This window comes from Varroa destructor, unplaced genomic scaffold (assembly GCF_002443255.2).
Source record: "Varroa destructor unplaced genomic scaffold, Vdes_3.0 BEIS01000002.1, whole genome shotgun sequence".
Lineage (NCBI taxonomy): Eukaryota > Metazoa > Arthropoda > Arachnida > Mesostigmata > Varroidae > Varroa > Varroa destructor.
Genome location: NW_019211455.1, coordinates 12,003,810 through 12,025,131, shown reverse-complemented (window position 1 = coordinate 12,025,131; position 21,322 = coordinate 12,003,810). Strand labels below are relative to the sequence as shown.

General features: G+C 41.9%; 1 long non-coding RNA gene across 1 annotated transcript in view; it reads left to right on the top strand.

The window, feature by feature from the left end:
• Positions 1-21,322, top strand: part of LOC147757381 (uncharacterized) — a 64,790-nt gene that overhangs the window by 10,016 nt on the left and 33,452 nt on the right. Inside the window, exon 2 of the long non-coding RNA XR_015322529.1 lies at positions 4,987-5,070. This is a non-coding gene — a long non-coding RNA (uncharacterized LOC147757381). The remainder of the gene's footprint in view (positions 1-4,986; positions 5,071-21,322) is intronic.

Genomic DNA, 21,322 nt, shown 5'->3' with positions numbered 1-21,322 from the left:
AAGGGCTCGTCGGTCCCTCGTCATGTCGGAAAAGTAAGTTGTTAAGGCTGGCGGCGTTGTATAAGGAGCACTAGCATGATACGCAAAGGTTCCGAGTTTTGGGCCTTTCTCCGTTCCCCTACCCGGGGTCTGACGAAATAGTGGGCACGCGAGTAAGGGACGACGCGAGGCGCGAGGCGTTGGGGCTGAAACAATGACAACTCATATGACATTGGCAGTTGTTACAATACGCTTCTGTCTTCGTGGCTGTTGTCGCCGTCGACGACTAGAGCAGTGATGGTAGCGGGTAGTTGCGGCAGAAGTATCAACCCCAGCAAGCCGCACTGCACGAAGCGGTGCCACTGGGAAAACCCACTGTCACGATTTCCGTATACCCCCACGACTACTTGCCCGCTCCCACGACGCGGAATGCTTGTTCGCCATTCGGTGCCGAAGTAGCCTTTCTTGCATTATTATCAGCTTTTCGTGTCTCGCCATGGTGTGGCAGAGCCTCCACTATCATCGCTGATACCGCTGCTAGCTACGGGTTGAGCCGGTCGTCGCCCATTACATGTTACTAGGTAACTGTGGTATGAGGTAGGACATGCCTGAAAGACCTGGGAAAAGGATATTAGGGGCTGCGCGATGAATAGTTGAAAAGATTAGGATGGCTCCGAGGGAAGCTGATTGTCACGCGCTTTCTCAGTCGGTTAGGTCACTGTTTTTCTGTAATCATTATCTTGCTTCTCGTGGTATGACATGTTAGTTGCTTAGCACGTCGATGGGAATATTTGCTAAATTTGTCATCGTAAATAGCTTTACTTCGATGGTTAGTTTTAAGTAGCACATTTTTATGTACGTGAAACGCTTAAATATATATAGCAGTGGTTTGCATGGATGCTGGCTAAAGTACGCATTTATTTACTGTTGATGGTAGATTATGTAAATACGGTAGCGTCTCACAGCTATTGTAATATTAAGTTTGTCTTCGTTGAGTATAGGTATTAACGTGTCTACTAACTGAATAAATGCTACAATATAAAGGAAGAGTATTTAGATGCGATTAGTATCGGTCTGCAGGTGCGCTGGCCATGTATTGCGTTAAGAGTTTGTCCGTTTAGAGAGGTCAATTAAAATTAATTTATTTCTAGATATTTTACGTGACGGAATTATTTTGCTAATTTTTTAGATCATATAGACAGACTATTATGGACCAATAGTATTCGATTCAGGTTCCTCCTAAACCATGTTACAGTTATGTAGGTTCGTTGTACCCGCATTTAATTGTCGCGTATCTGAAAATCTGTTAAAACAGTCGGCTAATCTAGGAGAACACGTAACGTGAATGTTCGGTTTTTGAACAAACACAACTTTTGGATTAGCCAAGCCGATAACATGGATTTCGCAGCACCGAACTTATGTGCTGTCAAAAATTAGCACGTGGTGATTAAGTTTCCGAGTTCCTTTGCCCCATGTAAGTTTTTGAGCCCTTTGCTGAATTTCATTGAAACCATTCGGCACACCTGTCTTAAAGGCGCCAACGAACAAAAGAACTTTAACAGGGATTTAAGGCAAGAAATATTTATGCCAAGGGCATCCTTCAACTGGTAAACTGATTTCGAACACACGCGAAGTTTTGGAGCAAAATGAAACTTAGACGCTGGGGTATCAATCGTCCGTTGCGGTTTACGTAATTATTTTGAAAAGTTGCTTAGAAAAGGTTTGACTGAAATGATACCTTTAATCTTAGTCCAATGAAAACATGTTTGATAAATTCTACATTCTATCTGCCAGATGATGGCCAAGAAGTGACTGGCCGAACACATTCAGGATTAGCTAAATTTCGGTTAGACTATGTAAACCTGCTAGGAAAGAATAGCTAAACTGTAAGGTTTCTATGAAGTGAAACTTCCAGCTTACCGCTATCGTCGGATATGTTCGGATCTAGTGTAACCACGATAGCCGCTATAAATATGTCGAGGGTTTTAGTCGTAGGTTATCAGGCGGCAATAGAGCGAACTACCTTTCATATTAAAATTTTAAAAACGCTCATGGACAAGTGCCATGGCAATCGAAGGGTTATTGCTTAATAATATACAAAAAGTATCGATTTACTCAGAAACAAGAAGCCAGGGAATTAGATCAATAAGATAGATATCTTAAGGCGGCGCTGAAAGCATTGTTCTGTCCATTTTAGTTGACGTGTAATGTTGCGTAATTCTGAAAAACAAAGAATTAATTTTAAGGCTTCGAGTTGAAGGCATATTTTCAACATGAACTTATGCCTGTTTCATGGTTACAAACATCGAGCCGCTGAATGAACGCATACAGTTTAACGACGCACCTGGTTGTTCATAGATTCTACTAGTATTTTTTGTATGATTGCTTCCAACTCCTGTAATAGCTCACTCGTTTTCAGTGGGTATACTTCGTACGGTATCATTCAAGAGCATTCTCATTGTCCCTGCAGTCTCAAACCATAATTTCCATAATTGCCCTCTTAAAGCAAATGTTGCTTTGGCCTTCCTTTACTAGTTACTGGCTTTCTGTCCACATTCATGTGACTTGTAGATATTCCAAAACTTCTAGCAATTGACCCGCCATTCGTCTGGTTTGTCATAAGAATCTTACGAATTTTTCTTGTTTTTTTTTAATAAAACGAAGGCAACATTTTGTCAGGGAGCAAAGCGAATAAATCGTAGCACGTAACAGCGCCTCAACCGATGATGTGGCCTTCGACTTCAATTTTCGTACTGTTTTTTTTTATTCGTTTTCTTCTCTTTGTTTTTCGCTTTGCCCCATCTGCGTTCTTGCTAGCATCACTACGAAGGCGTCGCTTTCTGTCCCTTCTCTTCATCAATGCCCTCTTTAGCCGTCAACGAATATTGACGGGAGTTTGTTCCAAAGCCAAAGGGGTACAGAGGGTAAGGTGAGCCCCTAAGTCGTTCACTCGCTTTGTTTAACCCCTTGAGTGACCAGAGACGAAAGGGCGTGTGCTTTTGCGTACCTTCCGCCAGCCAGCAGCTTTGATTGAGGGTTCCATTCGCAAATCCATCCACCGTACTGAGTGGCCGAAGTCCAAAGTTTTCATCGTATAGATCTTCTCCTCGCTCCATTTTATTCTTTCTACGTCTTTTGTCTCTATTTCTCGGATTGCGCTTTGCCTCTCGTCCTAGTACGCTCATGCTTACGAATGCGGTTAAACAAAGGCAGCGGTTGCTAACTGTCACATCCCCACAACCTTGCTTGCTCGCTATTCGCAACGTAACGAAGGGCTTCTTCGTTGTCGTTTTTTTTTGCTTTCATCCGACGCACTCATTGAAATTCTGTGCGCCACACAGACGAACACGAGCTAGCGGCTGCGCCCTTTTGGGCCAATGGCGGGTCAAATTTTGAAATGCACCTTATGGACGACAGGTGGACTGGTGGTCGGCCGGGGTACGACAAAGACCCCAAGCCATCATTTTGCTGCGGGGGCTTGAAGATAAAGGCACGACAGGAAGCGTGCAGAGAAAGGGATACAGCGAAAGGGTGCCGCCGGAAATGATCTAGGCGCCTCGAATCGGGAGTCCACTGCTATGACAGCCGCGGGACAATTTGGGGATGAGGATTTGGAGACGATAGTCTAGAAGCACGGGGCTGCACGGACAGACGGGAGCGGTCAAAGACCAGATCAAACGCTGATGTTTTTAAACTTTTAGTTGTGGTGAAACGAAAACGGTGGCCAAGATAAATAACTGAAGCAACAGTAGAACTACACTAGCGTTCAGCACAAAAGTAAGAAAAGCCCTTTTTTCAAAATTTGCCGAAATACTGAGCAAAATTAAAATAAATAAAAAATAAAATTTCTTAATATAGTAGTTTATTTTAAGGAAATTTAGACATAGGGTTAAATAAAATTTGGTTGTCTCAATAATAATTTAGAATCAGTTTTACGAACTATGATGCTTCATAAGACTAAAATAACGTCATGTATCGTAAAGTTCATGTTCTTTGGATCTTCATGCGTCCCTATTACTCTGAATATACGATTCAAAGGCGAATTATTCATTTTTGCCTACTACTTCCCATAGCCATATTTATCTAGAAAGGTTTTACTCTACAGGGAGTGCCACTGCTTTAAATGATTCTTATGTTTAATTTTTCGTAATAAGTATTACAGATAGATGATATGGCTTTCCCGAAACCAAAATGATCGAATCTCCCTTTTGGCATTAATTAACCCAAATCTATTGGAAAACACTTCCACCTAATCAAATCCATTGGGTTTAAAAAAAATTACCAATACATTGTTTCCCGAAAAAAAAGCACTGTCTTGTTAATAAATAAAAATTGTGTCGTTTAATAACATTCTGTTCACTAAAAACGTATATACCATATAGCAGTGTATTGAAAACTTGGTATACTTTTATTTTGGTAAATGACAGTTACACTCCAACTAAAAATAGAGTTTTACGTGCGACACAGCCAATATTCCAAGAAGGTTGGCTCGATTCGAACTTATGCCACCACCCCAAGATAATCATTCATACACGTTACCTACCAACCTCACGCGGCTACTGACAGTTCCGTTCTCTTGTTTTGATAAATCGAATGTTCTAAACCTCTGATAGACTATTAAGTACTGTTTATAACTTCTACAGGCTTATACGGCGACAAAAACTAAACAAGAAAAAGAACCTCATTCTAGGTTCAGTATCTAGTAAGGATCCATTCAAACAATAATGATTGCATAAAGACGTGACTAAAAATTCGAGTTTCAGTAATTCTTTCCTGAAGCATGTTTATTATCGCGTTACAGTTTGCTAAAGATGGATCTAACTTCATTTTACACTAAAATTAACAAAATCATGGCTACGGTTCTTTTGAAACATTTAAGCCTCATTTCAGTGTACTTATAGATACCTTATAAAGTGACTGCAGCTCTAAAACTTGGCCCAATTTCTTCCCAGTCCAGTATTATATTATGGATAGAAAATATCTTTTTTCTAATTTCATGTCTTTCAGCACCTGCGTCATGCATCAGCGTAATCATCGGACAAAACAGCATTGCAGACAGAGAACAAAACCAAGATGGCCGTCGCAATAATGGTACCACTTCGAATAGTAATATGAACGGTATGGTGCAAATGAAAATTGAGTATCCAGCAGCGATGGAGGGCGAGGCTGAAATAGTTGGCTGGCAAAGTAATCATATCGAAATGCAATAGTACAGCCATGGCAAAATATCCATACATCTGAACCTGCGCTAATCATAAACTTACATTCTGTCCCTGTTTACCGCTAAGTTAGCGCGCAGACGTATTTGACACTTCCAACAATAGAAGAAATCCCTGTGTTCTATCCAGAGCGACTATCATTAGGCTGTGTCTAGTAGTAGACTTCAAGCTCATGAGGTATTGTACACTCGATATATATGGAACGGCCCGCGCAAGCCTAATACAAAAAGAGCATCTTTATTAAGGCATTGTAGTTTACCTACTTTTGTTGGTCTTAATTTTTTGAAGGATGTAGAAATCGAGAGTTGGTTTCTTAATTTCGGCGTGATATTTTTCCTAATATGAGCCTACGTGTGGCGAAAAAGATTTCTTGATGATAGCCATAAATTGGGTCACCGACTCACATTTAATCATACCCTTACTGAATCCCTCTGGTTGGCAGAATCAAATATTACTCATGGTTGGTATAATACAAATTGTTCATTTGTTTTCTTTATAAAGGGAAATCGACACAAGGTCCTAAATAGGGGTTGTGTAGCTACGAGGCTGGTACGTGCACCTCGCGGATTTCGTGCTAATTTCCCGAAGGTAGCCAGAACTGTAACGGGTGATGTGATCTAGACCGAAGGTCAGCGAACAATCACAACTAAAAAAGTAGCTATTTTGGCTCGAATTGGGTATCGTGCTCTAAAATAAGGGGAAACGCTAAAGCTAGCTTGTTTGCACTAATAAAACAAGACTCATTTATGATACTTCCAATCATCCACACATAAACATCCCAGTACTACCTATACGCATGATAAAATGCAGAATAATTCTTACGCTAATAACAAGAGCACTACAAAGTAATATTATTGTTTACATGTGTGACTTGTAAAAATGAGCGACCATGTCTGAGTCAAACAAATACCCCATACTCCATTCTCCATAAAAGAAAGATGAAAAAAGCCGCTAATATATCAAGAGGAAGCCACTATAATACTCAGCACAAAATTTAAGTTGAGCAATTAAGCACCCAAGCTCACATACGTAAATGCGAGTTATTTTAAGTAAGCTGCCCGATCTACAACAACGTGTTTCTATAACGGCTCTGAAGCCACCTCCAACATCCAAGAATTTGATTACATAAAGTCACCGTCTGTCGGATCATCCAGACCTGAGCGCTTCCTAACTTTCAACGTCTTTAACTGCAAGTATTTCCATGTTACTCTGGACCGAAAAGGTGTTCGACAAGCAGTGCAAAGGGCATCGCAAAAATCGGTTGGTCCGTTCTTGCAAATAGTTGTAAAGTCGTTAGCATAAAGCTAAGATTTAGTTCTCAACTGGCGGAATGAGTATCACTGAGCCCGCTCACTTCATTCGAATGTTGCGGTCGCTCTAGTTACCAGGCAAAAGGTGTCATCAAACTCAAATTGTACGTGTTCTCAGAGTTACCTCATTTACCCGTGAAAGTTTTTCTACCATGCTCATTTGTCCATGTGCAGCTACGGTTGTAATAGAAGCGTGAATCTACCACGTGTGATTTCGACGGCTGCCAGAAATGAGCGTTCCGCTTACCACCAATGGATAAACATGTCGCTCGGTGGATAAAAATGATTGTTCTATTTTCGGTACAACTAAAAAAACATCTAAGTTAATAGCTGCTGCTCATTGCAAGCTAGCCATATATACGTATGTCTGGGTAGAAAGCTTGTCAATCCACATAGATTCTATATGGACAAAATTTTTATTCAATCCAGAAAGTTGCTACTTGTTGATGTTGGGTGTGTGTTTCCCTGCGTGGTCTCTTATTATAAAATATCATGGACGGGTAATACGGCCGAATTATCCTAAGCTAAGCGCACAGGTTCGTAAAAATGCAGTCAACAGCCTCGCACGTACATCAGCGCAGGGGGCGGACCGTACATTTAATGCTAGCGAATCGGCCATCGGGGCTGAGCACCGAAGAAAGCATCCTAACAAAACCGACCTGCAACGAAGTCGTTATGGGGAAAATGAGCATGGATGAACTTCATTAGGATAGGAAAGTATTACACATTGGTGTTAGTAACACAATTCATACGTATATATTACCACGATGCATGGTAACGTATACATTGATTTTATTAACTTTCATATTATATCGACCCTACGAAACGGATCATACTGAGCCCGTAAACGAAAAAAAGCCGTTTACGGTAAGGAAAAGCCCTAGTCAGGGCAGTTAAACCAATATCGAAACGTCCGTTGATAGGCTTTCGATGTAGTCCTATGATTGTCTTCGTTAAGTAAGTTTACTAAAACAAACCGGCCGGTACACGACCACAAATGATTCGACCACCACACTAGAAATTAAAAAGCCCGCGTTTATGTTCAAAACCTTGGCTTCTGGCAGCATGCTACAACACCATATATGTTGTTTGGTGATACTGTTAATCATGATTTTTTTCGTTTATAGATACAAATCACAATATAAGTATATCTGATTCATCTTTTACAGAATTTGTCCCGAGTAATATTGAACTAACCATAACAATAGTCTCAATGTTTTCGATGGAACCACTACGAAATCAAAGCTGTAGCTGGTCTGCGCCATAGGAAAATTGTTGTCTTGTGCGCGTTTTGTGTAGCGCTCGCTTTCCCAAACGGCCATAACATTAGGTTCAACTTGAAGTATCGGCCTCCTAGTCAATCCACGAAGATGGCGAACCAACAACAATATAATAATCATCATAATAGGAAAAATAAAAACAATAAATACATTTGTTTATGAGACCCTAAAACATAATCGTCAGTCATTTCACTAACTTTTCAAATCTCGTTTTCCACTCTTTGATTCATAGAACGGATCCGGACACTACTCAGGCCACAATGTTCCATTAGTGTCGAGTTTCATACACGCTTATCAACCGACGTCCTGTTTTTTACTCGTATCTGCCTGCCTCGGCCACAATGCGGCCGCAGACGATACAGCTATCGCCTTGACCCCAGCAACGTATGTGTGTGTAACCCGAGATAATAAGAGCCTACTTTAAAGTGCTATTCGAGCCTGCTAGAGAGTCAATTGAAATTGACAGTTATTGTCTTTTGATTCGCTCGGCAAGTTAATACCCTGAAGTACTCGAAAAGTGTGTCCGTAGAGATATGAAATTATTAACCGCAAGCAAATCATGAAGTTCTGCTCGTGCTTTCGATTATTTTTCTCGGGTGGTGGGAAAAAAGGAAGGATATACCTTTGCGGTCAACTAATTGTATATAGATACGTGTCTATCTGTTTGACTGGATTCATGAAACTCAAATGGGCCTTAGCTAAATACAAATATTCATACGTTGGCAGCTTTTTTTAGTTCCAATGTATAAAACAAAGGACACGCTTGGGCCTTTTGAGGATTATGCTGAGAAATTTTTCAGATTTCGTTGATACGCGAGTGTTATCTTCATCGTATGAATCCCTTTCGCAATAGAAGACTGCAATCAAATAAGGCCATCTCGGTTTCTTGAAAGTAGGGACAGCTAAAGAGGTTCGAAGAGAACGTTCTTCAATCGATTGAATTTTACTACTGTTCGTGCAAATAAAACATCAATATTAACTCACTCTAATTATTTCATATCCAGGTCCACTAATCACAGATAGACGAAAATTTTATCGGACCTCCTACGGCTTGTTAGCGTTAGCTGCCTAATGTCAGGAACCGGACATAAAGGGCAGCACTTCAACTGACCGTTATACCTCACAGAACGTTTATTATTCAGCGATGCAGTTAGAGGCAACATACGAAGTAGCGTGAGGAAGCTGTGGCAGCCTGCACATCTGAGGTTATTCGCTTGAGATGCAACTACCGTTTCATTCTAATAGTAGCAGCTGCGTACAAAGTATTAGTGAAGATGCGGTCAGAGCTTGCATGGAAAGATCGCATCGAATCGTATCCGGTGAAGCTTTGGGCGAGGTATCTATCTATTGTTATTTGTTGTGCAGATAACAATTAGCGTTTGGAGATTAGTCCTTCACTGTCGATATGTTGCCGGCGTAGTTGTTATCATACTGTAATTGCAGAAAGTTACTGATTTCTGCGAATCATTTGTGAACCTCGCCGCTAAAAGGCTAGTGATTGTACTGTTAGCACTATCAAAGTACCTAGACAAATGATGCATGAAAATGTGTGCAGCGAAGGTAGACACGTAAACAAAATGAATGAATTGATCTAACGCTTGAACAAAAGAGAGGTATCTTTAGTTCTCTTGAATGTTGTTCCGATAATTCGCCGAGCTGTAATGTTTTCCTGCGAATTTTCTACGTTGGTATTACGTGTGTGTCGTTTCTTAAAAGAGGTAATAGCGATCGTTTTGGTGTAGCGCAGTTACTTCAAGTGGACGTGAGAAATCAAGTGATGCCGTCCTAGAGAAGATAGTGTCCTGACAGAGTTATCCATTTAGACCTTTTCCATGATCTTTTCATAGGTTATCGACTGTTTTGAAGCCAGGCCACGTAGAACATGACCCTTGGAAGCTACAGTAGAGACTTTTGCGCAATAAAACTATTATAGATGTTTGAGTATTGAAGAAAAGTAAGCATGTCCGGCGGAAAACGATGGTCGTAAAGTGGCCTTTTTTTTTTGTGGAAACGCCCTCTTCATAAGAATGGTTAGGACCTGAGGCATACGTAAGAAGACAAATTTGATGAGTTCCAGAAGCGGATTGAGTAACAAAAGACTGCGTTCCCAAGGAGCTAGACGACATCATAGAGCGAAATACAAAAAACTTAGATTAGCATATTACGAAGGTTATAGCTCTTTATGGGTCTCGTCGAAGTCGTCACTTGCCGTCGAGTAAGCGATGTTTAGGGGGCGATCAACAAACACAACACAACAAAGAATGAGTCGCTTTTAAACGGTATCAGTGATTAAATCTTTTCTAAATCTTAATAATACTTTTTGTATCTTTTACAAAGCTGAAAAAGTAGATAGGTTGGTGGCTGAGTATCTTCCGAAGTATGCAACGCAATGGTATTTGTGTGATCATGCACACTTAAAATATGTAGTTAGTCTTTGTCGCTCAGTGCTTTTCATATAAGAAATTCTAAGATGTTGTCGTTTGACATCGTACGCAAGCATCTATTTAAATGGATTTACCACAAAAAAAAAAGTTAAAAACCTCCAGGTACTAAGAATGGTTTTGCCTTAACTTCCTAGAAATCGCTAAGAGAAGCTCTCAAAAGCTGCATTTCGAAAACAAATCAACTTTTAAGGATGCGGTCCAGTTTCCAGTATATAAACACATAATATAACAGGACTGTGTTATATATCTTAGCTTCAATATTCGAGCCGTTAGGCATTAGCGGAGACGACCGGCTTCCAGCACAAACTGAAGTATGTCTATGCCCGGATTCAAACTTGGACAACTTGGATTTTTCGCCAAGTTCAGAGGGGGGCAAACTTGGCACTCACTGAGTTCTCACTCACGCGGACAACTCAGTGACGTGACGGTGAATCTTATGTAGGTACGGAAAAGCTGTTGTCGTGGTCTTCGGAAGCATCTGTTACTGCATCAAAACAAGCAATACGTATTAATGTAGCCCAGAATAGATTAGATATATCTAATCATCTATGAAGTGTCTCGATAAAAAGGAAAAATTAATGAGGGATGTACGTTTTACTAACTAGTACTTCTTTTGCTAAATATATCACTTGGTCAGTTTTATTTGTCCTCATGGCTAGCACTTCAAAGGTCGTTCCCATTTAATGAACGTTTCCATCTATATGTTCCATAGTAAAACCTTTTGTCGGGCGGATTTATACTATTTGAAATCGTTGCTCCTAATTAAGCCTTTATTAAAAAAAAAAAACGTAGATAATCTATCTGGTACAGTCGTGAAAGCTTTTATATTTTAAGAAGTATGTTGTCCGTCCTTGACCGATTCTCGATGTGCTGTCTTCTATTAACCCCTGGCTCTGGAATCTTTTAGACACTGCTTTAGGAGTCGTAAGGTGTGCGCGCTCGACTCTGTAGCCACGCGGTTTTTATACGAGTCCTTCCAGCACTGTTGACCAGTGAATGAGTGTCTTTAAATGTATATCAATCTTGCAGTGTGTATTGAGCGGCATTTTGATCATTATTGTTCTTTAATTATTTTTTAGCAGTGAACCGTCCATATTACATAGAAATTAAATTCTCGTCCTTGGCTTGTGTGTCGGAGTCTTGGCCTCATTTCTTCCAAACTCTTCATTCTTAGTCCCAACCCGTGTTCCTTCCGATTTGATTCTACGATAAGTATCTCATCTCGGCGTTGTTGAGCACCGCCCTTCATTACTACAACGCTACGGCAAAAGTAGATCGACAATTAGGACAACAAAATAGAAACCAACAAGCCTCAACTGTAAACCTATTTATATAATCATAGCCAGAAGATGTATTTGTTAAGAGTAAGCCTAGCTCACTTCATAGTTTTGGGTTATTTCTACGCCCCACTTACCGCTCGTAAAACGTGTTTTGCTGGATTTTTCTTATCTAAATTTGCAAGCCAGTCTACGCGGTTAATTAATATCTTCACAAATATTCCAGTTTACGAAAACAAGTACGTTCGTGATCTCCTGTATAATCAAGAACTGGTTGGAGACGGCGTTGTTAGGTCCTAGCATATTTCCTCGCACGCCGGCTAATAAATCGAGCGGGTATAAAATGAGGTCCTTTTAGGGAACGCCGGCTTTATTTGACAACTGCGTTTTTGTCAATAAACGTCTTTGGTCTTCAATACTACAGCAAAAATCAACCTGCAAAAGGGCTCCGACGCCGGCCCAATATGTAGATGCTGCATAGTGCATTTGTTGTTATTGCGGCCGGTAGAGCGTCGAATAATGCAGCTGATGTCTCAAAAACGAAAGTGCACATCTTTGAAGTAACGTGAAACAAGAACTTCACATTGCAGAGAATGAGCCAGCCGTTCGTTGATGTCAGGGATGGCATCTTTGTATGGCGCAAAATGTGATCGTTTCTTCATGATGCAGAATCGAAACTACGTGACTAAATGTTGCATAGAAGAATGCGTGTCATCTCTCAGAGGGTCGATTTTAATTTGAATGGGGATTCATTCCGGAAAGCGTGTGATGTGCTCGCTTCGCACCATTTGACAGCCGGAAATCTTTGGTGAAACAATTATGAGAAGCGCACGGAACAGAGGCACATATTGTCACAAAAAACGGTCACGCATGATCTTTCTAACTAACAAACTTCTAAATGACATGAATCGCAGGTTTAAGATTGAGACGTCGCAGATGCAGGCACGCCTGATGTAAAATGAGGGACGCTGTATCATTATCATACTAACCCTAATCCTAAAACACTTCTTTGTGATGAGCTTTTACCCTAACGTGCTGTTCTAAAGCAAACTGAAATAATTTAAATCTAATAATCCTTCAATGCTTATACAATCTTCTAAAAGGTGAAATATAAATTTCCGTTTCGATTACAAAAAAAAACCCGCATTTTAACCAAATAACGACACGTTGTAAATTTCGCGTCATATTCATGAGCACTCCTCGATTCTCCTTATCAACTGGATGAACAATACGTACATTTGTTTTCCTTTATTTGAGCACGACACATTGGTAATCGAACGCAATTCCTGACTGTCTTTTTTGCCAAGAATCCTTTGAAGTTAACTTCTAATTATTTAAAATGACTATTCTGTAAAAGTATAATCGGCACACTGCAGCTAACTGATCCATCACAAAGGCGAAATAACTTATTGAATTAACTTGCTCTACCTTAATCAACTAGCTCATTTCAAACAGACTAACTCCTTCCTTATTTCAATCTCTCAACCCTTATGTCGTTCTTACGTATTGTAATAGCTAACAATAGAGCTCTCGTTCGTGCCGAATTCTACATTCTCCACCGTAATATCTCCATTTAGCCCTGAGCTCACATCAGTGCACAGTGGTGGCCCGTGAGATTTGCGGGAACGGATCAAGCTCACACACCTCCTACAAACTCTCCAGGGGTTTCAGAGAGCTCTGCGTTCCTCCTTAACAATCGTTCTCTATTTCTTGTTCCTACTCGGCCTTATTTTCCCAAGTCGCACCTCCTTTCTGCTCCAACGTTAACTCACTACCAAGTGCCTTTCCAAATCAAGATAAAGAATAGAAGAAAGGCCAAGCCTGCCCTAGAACGTCTGCCCTAGAGGACCCCACTTAACGAAACTTAGCACAACCAGGCCCATGTCAAACATGGCGTATTGCCTACATTGTTTCTACGTTTTGTAGCTCACCAAAAGAGAAGAACCTACTCTGTTACGAGAAGGAAGGGGGTCTACCAAGACGAGCCAAAAGTCTACACATACTTTTAACTAAAACAAAGGACTGCATCCCATGCATTCTCTGCCGATCTTTCCACCATTCTTTGTGCATTGTTACGCATCAACTCCCCTAAAAATGGACCCCAGGTCAATCTAAATTAGGTTCAAAAGCTCTGAAAAGTTAGAGACGGTACGTAAAGTGAGGGTGGCGGTCCTCGCTGAGCTGCATCTTATATGGGAGTGCACGAAAGCAAATTTGGTCTCGCTGCTCCTAAAAGTGACACTGTTAAAGGCCATACTGTTGATGTGAGAGCTCATACACACCTACGGAGACAAGCACCCCTACGACGGTGTTTCTCCCTTACGCTAACATCTTCACTCTCGCTAAAAATTAACACTGTTCGCTTTAGATTGCGTGGTTCACGGCTACCTTGGATGGGAGGTAGTCGTTCTCGCTGACTGTGACCTCTTTTCCTTGTTGATTAAGAAACAGCGGCGAACTCGCAGCACGATCCGGTAAAACGAAGATGCACGTTGGACACGTCAAGCAGTGTGGGGGGTGATTCTACTGTATATTTTGATGGCGCAGAGAAAAGTACAATGAACTATTGAGCCCACAAACAAAGCCTCAAATCTAAGAAAGGATACGCAAAAGAGTAACCACATACAATAGCATTAGCTATATTAGGGATGAGGGCTAAACGATTTGTCTGCAAGCTAGCAGCAATGCAACAAAGCAGGTCCAGTAAACACACTATATCAACTGGTCATGTAGTGACGCCAATGGGTATGCATCCTGTGGTCACTCATGGGTTTAGAAATAGGCTGAAAATGGGGAGCGACATCTATTGACTCGATTCGCTTTTTTTTATATCTACCATTAATATGCTTAAAGTCAATTGATCTATTTCCATAATTTTTTTTTCTTCGTTTGAGCTTGTTGTTCCCAGTTATAATAGCACATGGTAATTTTTCATGTCTTAGGGTATAATATCCCGCAGTTTGAAAGACCACTGAACTGTAGCGCGTACGTTATTAGCGTTAGCCGATTTATCCGCACATACAGCAAAGGGGCACAACATTACAATAAAAAACTATAAAATTCGAGCACGAGCAATGGTTTTCCATATATATCTAGACCTGCTCGTGTATTATGGCTTCAAAAATATAAGAAAAATGTGCTGCGACATGTTCCACTTCATAGATAGCATCTTATTTAGTGCATGCTTATCTCGTCATCAAATCGGCTCCACCTTCCTTTAAGCGGACTTACACGGAACACATTTTAGCATTTACTTTTGTTTTTTCTATAGATCGACGTACTCAGCATTGCGAAAATTGCCTTCCGCCACTCGAACGCCAAACGATACTTTCTCTTAGGTGCCACAACCTAGCATATGTTACAACAGCCTATGTCTGCCTCGCCGCTTGATCGGCATAGTACTGACCAGCACGACAAGAGACGTACCGACACCAGCTAACGGTAGTAACTCTAAGCAGCGACCTGCGCCGATGGGATCACGTCAACGTCAAAACGGTCCCTCAATCTTACAAAACCGCTCGCTATTTTTCTACTCTCTTTCTTCTCGTTCCCGATTTCCTATTTCCCCATACGCCTCCCGTCCCTTCTCTGACTCACCGGGCGGCTCTGATCCCTGTCTGGCTGGGTGAATGGAGGCAGTCTCTTGGGAAGAGCCATGTTTCTCTAGGTGCTGCTATGGCTGGCGGTCTGAGCTTGGGTTGAGCCGCTGTCGACTAACTAGGTCTAGTCAAGCCCAGCCTAGCCCAACTCAGTCCAGGCCGAAACGGTCACAGTGCATTGGACGACGAGCGAAGGACGCCCGGGACTGTGGGGAGTAAGGAAGGGATCCGTCAGTGGATCCCCCGACAAAGTCCGGAGAAACAGGAGCTGGATGTGGGAGAGAAAGCACATAAGCAGAACGCTTCGGCAACTGTGGGAGCGGCAGGCGCAGAGGCGATATCGCTAGTAAGCGAAAGGGAGTCATCGGTTGGTCGCTTGCTCAGCCGGTTTTTCTGGCCCCTTACCTTGCCCCTCCTTGTGAGTCCACGGAAACGAGCGTTCGTTGCGCCTGGCGGTTGGGGCTTGTTCAAAGAGGCGGCGGACTTGCTACAGGTTCAGCCTGAGGCCGTGGAACAAGATCAGGACAACGAGGGCGAAGAGAAAAGAGCCAGAGAACTAAGCCAAGAGTGGAGGATCAGCGAGGTAAATTAGATGGGTGGGACCCGACTGACGGGAAGAACTGATTTGGTCAGGGGTGGCAGCTAGTGGTAGCTGGCCTGCTGGGGTCAGGCTACATTAGTTGGGATGTTGGCGTGAACGATAGGCTCGGCGTGGGCAGCAGCATCACGAGGAGCCTTGTGGGATGCCGTACGCCTGTTAGCTCACGGTCTGACTGATCAGCCAAAGAGTCACCAACGAGACTGGCTGAGCGAGTCGACGGAAGATTCTGCTACTACTACGGTAACAGCTATCACGTAAAGCCGTATGACCACTGCTGTTACCCGCTTCCGTATGGTCCAAGCTACAGTGCGTTGAAGCATCCCGATATTTGACGGACTTTCGTCCTTACTTCTCTTCCTTTCCTTGGTGCTTTCTCGCGCCACTAACCACCCAGTTCTACCCCCATGATGCCCTCTTCAGAGTCCGAGTTTGTCTTTGCTCCATGACCAACCGACTAGAAGTTCTTGTCCATAGCCCATGTAATGCTCCCTGTCGATGGCCGCTGCATCGTTTTCATCTTTAGATGAATTCGAAGTATGTCATGTGCATCGTGTGTAGTGCTCAAGCATGTCTGTGCCTCGTGGGAAATCAGTCAGACTAAATTACAAGCCATGAAATTGCGTCGTCAACGATACCCATCAACTACTCGTTGCATCGGCTCTCAGCTGCGGCTCTGTACAGAATTTCAAAGTATGACAGCGCGAAAATGGACAAAGAAAAAGGAAGTTAGGGGGCATTGAGTGTTTATAGAATAGCGCCTCCTCTCCACCAACTGCATTTAGTCTCGAGCCGCTGTTCGCTCTTAAAGGAACGTCCTGTTTATGTGAACGATGATGACCGGGCTGTTGGTATGATAACAAAAGAAGACAGCCTCCAAGACAACCGTGTGCGTTTGTGGCCGACAATGCCTGAACCAACCATACGGTGACTCTGTCTCCAAAACAGAGATAGTAGCTTATTCAATACAAAACAAGGGTATATGCTGGCTGGCAAACTGCTGCTAGGAAAATCCAATCATTTTCGTTGCAGTAATACTTAAAGGAAGAGGACATTTTAAGGAAGCCCCAAAAATGTACACATGTCAGCGCTGGAAGTGATTATGTCTGTCTCAGTTCTAAATTGTGCTTTTATGCCTGATAGCTGCCAGTTTTAATAGTGCTAAGTAGTTTCCTACTAGACGAGACTTTTGACGTTCATCGCTGCAGACTACTGCTAAGAGCCGCATATATACTATAGCGCATTAATTAATAGAGTCGCTTTTTGTTTAACAATAGAAACCTTTAAATTGAGTCTCTGTTACTGTTAAGCTTTCGCAGCATTCGGGCTAATTACGTTGAGTTGTGGTTCCATTTGGCGAACGTCTATAGAAGACTAAAGTCGTAGTTTTCCACAGATCTTTGAAATGAATCAACTGACTTGATAATTGAGCCATAGACATGAAAAAGATCTCTTCGGACCCTGCATCCGCGACGATATGCTAGTAGACTTTATAGAAGCTGAACAAAAGTACCGATATCGTTCTCGTAGACGTCACTTGAAATTCGTCTCGCGCAGTTTATAAGCAGGGAAAGTCCGCGGACCTTGTATCGACATCGAACGAAACGGATAAAGCAGACCCGTAATCTCGCACAAATCGAGCACGCTATGTTTCCGTCGCTTATTCGGCTCTTTCACACGTAGGGCTTTGGAAGTTTATCCTGCTTGGATATCCTTATGTTGACAGCTATTATTCTAGATAAACCAAGTTCGGCCATGTTCTATTACAGACCCAGACAGGGCAGATGTAAAATCTATCCTTTTGTACAATGTGTCCCGTTTTTTTCTGCAAATCTCCCTTAATACTGTACCTATCTTCGGTTGTTCCCGTGGGCTAGAGCCTTTTGAGGTTACTCCCGATGTCTTTGTAACCGTATAGCCTGAAAAATTTGTAATAAGACATCGGTTGTTTATGGAAAGCGTCATGGCGCTCGGCTTTACCTGTGCTACATTTCAAGCAATACTCCATAAGGCTTGTTTTCTTACTGTTACGAAAGGGGAAGGATTCCTTACCCAAGCAAATTGTGCGTATACAACAGAATTGTTTGGAAATTCGCTGTATCCTTTTGTCTCTCCTTTTTAGGCTCTTATCCTGGCTCGTATGGCACATGAATGGAAACGACGACGAGTGTGTGGTACTGTTTTAGCTTGCATATTTCTCTTATAGGTGAAACTTTTTTCGTATGTGCAGGACATGCGTAATGTTCCAGCTGTCTCTATAAAACATCTGTGCTAACGAAGACGCCTATTTACATAATTTAGCTATTCAAAATACTCTGTACATCGCTCGCCCTTTAGTTGTCACTAAACCTAAAATTTCCAATAATTTTAGTGCCATACTAAAACTAGCACTATAGAAAATAGCACGGATTTTCTGGCAGTGTATCATTTCTCTCTTGTTTGGAGAAAATAACTTCGCTTCGCCTGGTCGAAAATAGTCATCCTAGCTGAATAGGGAAACAGTAAGAACAATCGAATATAAACAAAACGTTGAATCTGTCTGTAATCATAGCATGCCAGTCTCGACACAAATTTCTGTTCTGTAACGGTGTCGTTCGTGGTGTCAGAAGATACCCGGAAGAAGATGAAGGTATAACCAATGTCGCTTGTACTTCTCCTGCCGACAGATATTTTTTTGGCTTATTTCTCTGTTAGTTCTATTTCGTTCGGGGGCTGTCATGTTTTTGCTGAGCCCTTGTTGTCTGGCGAACAGCTCGCAAACGTACTGCCTTTTTTGGAAGACGTGCTTGCAAGAAATTAGCTTACCCAGGATGGAGGATCAGATACCCTGTCCCACAGTACTCGTCGCATGATACGACAAGCTTGACGAACACAAAGGGGCTCACCGTTCTGTCAACAGCGGGTGGGCTGATGCGAGAGTTCACTAAATGGCGTGATGCCAAGCCCAGAATTATTAGGGGTAAAGCTGACGTATCGAAAACAGCCTGGACAACTTTGAATGAGAAGTTCGACTGTCCATTATTGACGCTAATACCTTATTTTTTCCTCTACATGGTATGATGTGAGCGGTTAACAGTGCTTGAATTGCTTAGAAAACGATAATCTAGCCTGTTATCATTTCTTCACACAAACTCGTGAGCATAATACCTCTTATGTATAACACAGGGTATGCTAGATTAAAACGGAATCGTTTGAAACCAAGTTATTTCACAAGCGAATACCGGAAAAGCTTGTGGGCGTTACTCTAAATGCGAACGGGTCAAAAATAAAAGGCATTGTATTATGAAGCTATTGTGGCGCTCCAACTTCCTTCGGAGCAACATGGTCACGGATCAAAGATGCATCACATTCATTATTGACCTAAATGGTATATATACGCAACGCTTGAACCAACGACCCTCCAGGGCTAAGCCTTCGGCTTTATACATCTGCTTACCATTTACTTGCAGTACTTTCTGTGTAGAAATAAATATATGGGCCAGCAGCACTGACCATTCTGGTAGCATCTCGATGCTGACTGAACTACCGCGACGTATCCGTATATACCTAAAGTGATTTCAAACAGTACCATCCGGTATATGCATCTCATCTGAAGGTTTAGAGGCCTTCGGACAGACGAAAGCCGTCGAAGTTAATAATGTCCATAATACATTTAGGTAATGAAAACTTGCTTGCGCAAATATAGATGCTCAAGTTAATTTGTAGTACATTAAGCCCTGCATGCAGCGGTATGTTCGAATCAAATAACGAGTCTATAACTAATCGGGACCATTAAGTCCTGAATTGACAGCAGTAAACGCGAATCTATCCCGCAATAGACGATCCTATATCCGCAGGCACAACTGGAAATATCACACACAGGGCATGGCGGTCTAAATGCGTCACGCTAATTCCCAAGATGCTTTAAGCCGCCTAAGCCAATGTTACCCTTTAAAAAAGACTTAATACGGGGTACAATAGTTCAACATCCTTTAACCGGCCGAACTTTCAATTGCTCCATTTCCGTACACAGGCGAGTCAATAACGACAGCGGACACAGAATATATCTGCATCTGCCCTAATATGTCCTGAGCCGCTTTTAGCAAATACGCTGTGGCATTTTGCCCATCTACTTGGGCGTGATCGCATTTACCAATCATTTACGGGAGCACGATTCTTATGAGCATTAGAGTAAGAGCTTGCTATAGCACGCTAACTAGACTACTTTAATTTTTATCTTCAAAGACGCACCACTAGCAGGTAACTTAAATCAACTACAGTTAAAGACTCGTGGCTATATATATATATATATATATATATATATATATATATATATATATCCTAATTCTTAAATATGAAGACTATCTAGTATCGAACGGAAGAGCTATTAATCAATAGCGATTTGAAGTATGGGTCAATGACATTTGGAAAATAACGGTACTGGAAAAAACGAAAGAGCATATAACCTACGCATGCTCTTTATCCTATTAGATCAGATATTCGGGTCTGTTAAATATATCTATTCTTTGCTGCACCGTTTGCATCCGTTACCGAGATAGTATTCATAGCCCAATCAGTAAGTGCGCCTAACATACCAGCGGAAGACACAGATGGGCATCCTAGTTATCGCTTAATCATTGTAGATCGAAAGGGAGACGAAGTTGCTATTTTTACGTGTACAAATGTCGAACAGTTGAATACTAACGAAACGTTGAGATAGACGGTACCGAGTACCGAAGGCTGGGTCATGAAAACTCAATCAAAAATGATCCTGGTCAACTAATGCCCTAAGGTTATTTTGGAGACTAGTACACTAATTATCGATGAGGCTTACTTTCTATATATCAAAGGATTCCTCAGCGCCTACCGGGCTTATTAAAATCAATTTAATTAAGCCTTACCTTGTCTGAACAAGACACTCCCTAAGATTTTTTCATTTTCAGTGATAGTACGCTGTATAAAACTCGCTTCGTTTGAATGGCTGGTACGCTAGCTTTGGAAAATAGTGGTTTAGTCCTTTGATTAGCAAACAACGCCGCAATGCGACTACTCCAATCTTGCAGAAGGCGTAACAAGATGGTCATGTGCGACATTCACTCACTTTAGTGTCCTATATAATGAAGGCTATTGTTTCGTCCTTTCTAAAGATGATGACGTCCCTTAATGTGTTATGATAGCTTAAGTGGCGACAGGAGCTCTTGCTGCTCTCAGAGGACAACCTGAGCCCTCGGTGTTGCAGGATCTCTCTGACAGACGAAAAGAACCGAAGCTCGAAGTCGAGATAATTTTATATACTGACATTCGACCTCTATCTAGCTGCAATATGTCGACAAGTTTCCATGCTTGGCGCTATTTTTCTCATTCGACTATCAATGTAGAGGAAATATAGTGGCAGGGTGGTCGAATAATTACTCAAATGGTCCCTCCCTGGCAACCCCCGCGCTCGGTCTGTTCCGTCTGAAGACTGCACCGGTAGCTGTACACGGAGGAAGTCCCATATGGAAGAACTTTCAAAGCCAAAATTAACAAAGTGATCTCTAAGTTTAATGAGTTATACGGCCTGTCACGCATATTTGTACGTTATATTTAGCGATATGAACCCAGCTAGTAGCTTTGATGTTCATGTCGTCAACGTGA